Source organism: Amblyomma maculatum, chromosome 7, assembly GCF_055883805.1.
Source record: "Amblyomma maculatum isolate TAMU_Amacu chromosome 7, ASM5588380v1, whole genome shotgun sequence".
In the NCBI taxonomy this organism is placed as follows: domain Eukaryota; kingdom Metazoa; phylum Arthropoda; class Arachnida; order Ixodida; family Ixodidae; genus Amblyomma; species Amblyomma maculatum.
The window spans coordinates 482,882-488,184 of record NC_139350.1 but is presented as its reverse complement, the minus strand read 5'-3'; positions in this window follow the sequence as shown (position 1 = coordinate 488,184).

The window sequence follows — 5,303 nt, the reverse complement described above, 5'->3', positions numbered from 1 at the left end:
CTGATCAGGGTCTTAAAATACAAGGCCATGAAATACCCAGAGTAGCAGAATATAAATATCTGGGGGTATGGGTAAACGAAAGATTGGCATACATTATAATATATGAGCAATCACTTAAGGCCAAAGGGCGAAGGAATGCCGGGATAATTAAGCATAGGGTATTGTGGGGATACAACAGTTATGAGGTTTTGAGGGGTATTTGGAAGGGAATTATGGTGCCCGGACTTACTTTCGGAAATAGTTTTCTTCCTAAAATCAGAGGTACAGTCGACATTAGAAATAAATAGAGAGCCGTTGGGTGATAAGCACTAGGTGCCCACGGAAAAACCACAAATGAGGCAGCACAGGGAGGTATGGGCCGGGCATCTTTCGAAGTACGGGAAGCTCAGAGTAAAATATTGTATGAGGAACGCCTGAGGAAATGGGCAGCTAAAGTATTTAAATACCTGTACTTAAAAATCGTTGACTCACAATGGAGGAAAAGAACTAGGAAACTAACTGGTAAGTATGCTAGTCACAAGGACGGAGAAATAAAGAGCATTAAACAACAGGTGCAAAACACAGAAGGTAAAAATTGGATAAAGTCGATGGAAAAGAAACATAGTGTGGAATTGTACCGAAAGTTGAAAATGCAGATCAGAAAGGAAGCTTTCTTTGATAACTCAAGAGGCAGTGCCCTACTTTTTGAAGCTCGATGAGCGTGCCTTAGAACACGCAGCTACAAAAAGAAATTTAACAATGAAGATGATGCATGTGCTGTATGTGGTAACTCCAGTGAAACAATGGACCATATTATACTCGAATGTAATGGTATCCATCCGGAAGTTGATGCAGGCGCAGTCACTGTTCCTGAAGCTGTGGGGTTTAGAGATACCAGTGGCCGGGTGAATAAACTGGCGGTGGAAACTAGCAAAAAACAACTGGAAGATTGGTGGCTTAAAAGCAGAGAAGTGACATAATGTTAGTAATGTAGAAACAAAAATTTAATAAATAGAATGATTTGCTAAGCGGGGATCCAGGCACTGGTAGTGGGCACTGGTAGCGAGTAAGACCGGAGCGGGGGTGGCTCAGCTGTTGTTGTTGTTGTTGTTCTCCTCTAATGTGATGGCACATACCCACACAGGGGGATCGGCCAAGAATTGGGGTGCAGAGATATTAGATTTTGAGATGTATAACTACATCGGAAAAAAAATAATTATAAATGCTAGGGAATAGAAAAGGAAATGTAAATATGATAAACCAAAATATATAAGAGTAAATACTAACGCGCGCAGTAGGAGAATAGTAAGATTTATATGTACAGATTAAAACTTCAAAGCATATTAGCCAGGTAGACGTTTTGTTTCTATTAAGAAGTTTTGAATGGCGTTGAAAACATACCTGTGGCTGTGCCCAAGCATGGTGGCACCGAACGATAATAAAATTTGGCTGCTCAAATTAAGACCCAGCTGTTGTAATGGCTTCTCTAAGTACCGCTTTCTCATCATTGTAAAACGGCGGCAAAATATCAAGAAATGGTCTATTGTTTCCGGTTCCCCGCAGAATGCGCAGACAGGAGAAAGTGCCAAACCAGACCTGTGCATATAGAAATTTAAGGGCGGAATACGACAGCGTAGCCTGGTTAGAGAGACCTCAGTCTGCCTTGATTGACATGATTTCCTATTCCAGGAATACTTGAGGTGCAGGTAGTCATCCGAGGATAAAATTGATCCAGACTGCGTGCTTAATAAGGCACGCCGCCGAAATCGTGCTGCTATTATGTACGCTGTTGCCGGGATGATGGGCAATACAGGGCCGTTCAGAGAATCTTTGGCTAGTCTGTCTGCAACCTCATTGGCTGTCACATTGCTGTGTCCTGGTACCCACACTATATGTATGAGGCGCAAATGTGAGGGTAGCAATGAAAGAAAGGTGTTTAAAATTGGCGAGTCCATATTCGAAGAAAGCGACAAGCACAAAGAATAAGAGTCTGTAATTACAGCCACTGTTGAGTATGTTGGGTCTAGTTCGCGCAGAGCAAGCACCACCGCCAGCAACTCCGCCTGGAAAATTGGAGTAAAATCCGGAAGACGGACTGAAAAAGCCCAGTCTAAAAGCGGACAGTATATTCCAACGCCGGCTTTTTCATTAAATTGAGAAGCATCCGTTGCTATCGTTATGCTAACGGGAAGACTTTGTAAATGATCTTCTAATAATCCATTTAAAATGTGAGGTGCTAAGTGTTTTGCATTATTTGGGAAAATGCCATCATCGACAATTTGAACCGACGATGCACTTACTTTTGTTGGAAGGATGTTAGAAAGGGCTACGTGCAAAGGTTGTAACAGATTTTGCACTAGAATTACCTGCGGGGTATGAAACCGAGGCCATCCGACTCCAAAAAAGGAGTCTGGCTCGAAACAAAAAATTGATATGGAGCGGTGGAATTGTGATTCATATATTTTCAGATACGTCTGGACAGTCAAGAATTGCAATCTAGTTAACAACGGAGGTATTCGGGCTTCAAGGTATAATACATTATTAGCCACGAATTTGGGGAGCCCAAGGCATAATCTAAGCGCTTCCCGCTCTAAAAGAACAAGCGGACGAATTTTGTAAGCAGGTGAACCAGAAAATAACACAGATCCAAATTCTATAATTGGGCGGACATACATAACATAAATCATTAAAAGTGCGTCTCGCCGCATCCCAGACCTTGGATTGCTTAACCTGCGCAACATACCCACAGCACGTGCCCCTGTCGCTGCAACATGTTCAATGTGATCCCTCCATGCCAGATGGTCATCGTAAATCACCCCTAGATATTTCAAAGACTTAACTTGAAGAATCATTTCCTGCTTAAATGTTAGAGCAAGAGTTACCGGATCCTGAATTTGGAAAACAAGGAACGCGTACTTTTTAACATTTAATTTAAATCTTAAGTCACCTAACCAATTTTGAAGGGAGCTTAGGTACGATTGCAGGCGCCTGTTGAGGGATTGAATGTCAGGTGCAGCCGTAAAGAATGCGATGTCATCCGCATAGACATACGTGCGAACCTCCTGATGAGTGGGAATTGAACTCATTAAAATGTTAAAGAGCACGGGCGAGAGAACTGCCCCTTGAGGGACACCTCTGGTTTGTTGATATTTGCCAGAATGCACTCCATTCAATGAACAGTAAAATTGTCTGTTTTGTAGGAATGTAGATATCCCATCAATTAAGTATTGTGGAAAACATAGCGATTCTAATCTATGCAATAAAATTCGGGGCTCTACACTATCATAAGCCTTCTCTATATCTAGAGTCACCAATGCAGCATGCATTTTTTTGCGCCGCGCAAGAAGCCACCACCATTGTGTTTCCGTAAAGGAATCACTTTGGCTAGTTTCCAGTCACCAGGTATCCAAGAATGAATAATTGAGTAATTTACCAATTCTAACAAGGAATTTGGAGACACTTCAAAGAGGATTTTAACATTTTTGACGTTACTCCGTCAGGGCCAGGCGCAGCAGTTGGCAACGTCATTACAATCGAAGAAAGCTGCGAAAAAGTAATTTTAGGGACATCCTTAACCGTATATACTGGGCCTACAAACATAGGGTATTTGGGAAGTGTTGACAAAAAACGCTTTCCTAAACCTTTAGCGATGTTTTCTACAGTTCTAAGAGCTTCTTTAGGAGTCGAAACACATGAGGATAAATTTTCTGAGACAGGAATCTTTTTCCGCGATTTTAAAAACCTGAAAAGTGCACGTCGGTTATTAGATTGTGAAAGGTAATTGAAATACTCATTATCATAATTATCTTTCGCTTGTGCGACTGTGCGTTTAAATGCAGCTGCAAAAAATTTATAATCATGCCAATTTTTGGGGCACTGGTCGTGAAGGAGCTTCTTCCATGCAGCCTTTCTTCTATAATCGCGCGAACAATCTGCATTCCACCATTTTGTTGATGCATTGCCTTTAGATGCACGTACTAAGAATTCACACTTCTTACGACAGGATGCAATAGCCTGGCATAATGTTTGCGATTTTAACTCTTCTGTAGACTCAACCACTGACTCAAGAGACGAAATCAAAAATGAGTGAAACTGGTTATAATTTACGTATGATCTCAACTGAGATGTCGGCAGAGTTAAGCGGCAGTTAACCTCAAAAATAATAGGTATATGGTCGCTAGAGGTGCCACCCTCAATTCTCGACCAATTTAGTATAGAAACACTAGTGCTGGAAAAAGTTAAATCTATCACAGATTGACTGTGAGCACGTGCAAAAGTTGGTAAGCCAGAATTCATGCAGTGAAGGTTATTGTCTGAAAGCCAATCCCACAGACGCTTGCCGCAGGGATCCGTCTTGTAACCCCACGATACATGGTGCGAATTAAAATCTCCAGCCAAAATAACCGAATTTTGACAATTAACTAGTAGGTGGTCTAGAGATCTGGTGTCCTGAACACCATGAGGGAAATAAACGTTCGCTAATGTAAACGGACTGAACCCTGGAATTTCAAAATCTAGAGCCAATAATTCTGAATCTAAACTAGAATATTGAAAAGAAATCTTAGCCCTGTGACAAAATTTTGAAGAAACTAGAATTAGTAACCCACCACCTCTTGACTGGCGATCTTGTCGGAATGATCGATAATTTTGTAAGTGAAAATGTTTTTCAGTTGTAAGCCAAGTTTCTTGTAAAACGATTATTACTGGATTATGTTTTAAAGAAAGATAAACTAAATCTGTAGTAGCTGAAAGAAGAGATCTACAGTTCCACTGAAGAACTTTGCTATGGTTATGTAATCCGGGCAGCAGCAACAGCCTGCCCCAAAATGTTTTCCTTTGGTTTAGAGCCTAGCTGCTGCTTTTTTTATTTTGCTTGTGGGCGAGGTGATGACGTGTTTGACAACGGGGATCCACTGCGTTTTAGAATTCGCGTATCTGCCTCTTCCATATCTGCATCATGAGCCTCGTCTGACTTGGAATTTTGCATAGGTGATGCGGAAAGAGACTCATTTTGCGAACAAGACATTGCAGCTAATGACTGCTGCGCTGATAGTGAATGTCCAGGTGCCGTAGGAGAAACAATAGCAGTTTGCACAGTCTGAGAATTTTGAGCTGCTAGAACATTGGATATGCATTCTGTGACTATTGTCACAATCCTATCCACCATTTTGGTCATGGTTGCTTCCATAGCTGTTATTATGGTTTTAGACATCGTGGAATCTAATGGTGCTCCTGAAAGGGCCGACACACCTGCATACCCATGAGCTCTGTCTTTAATTTCCTGAATTGCCTCACACCTCGAGCAACGTTTGCGGTCAATAATC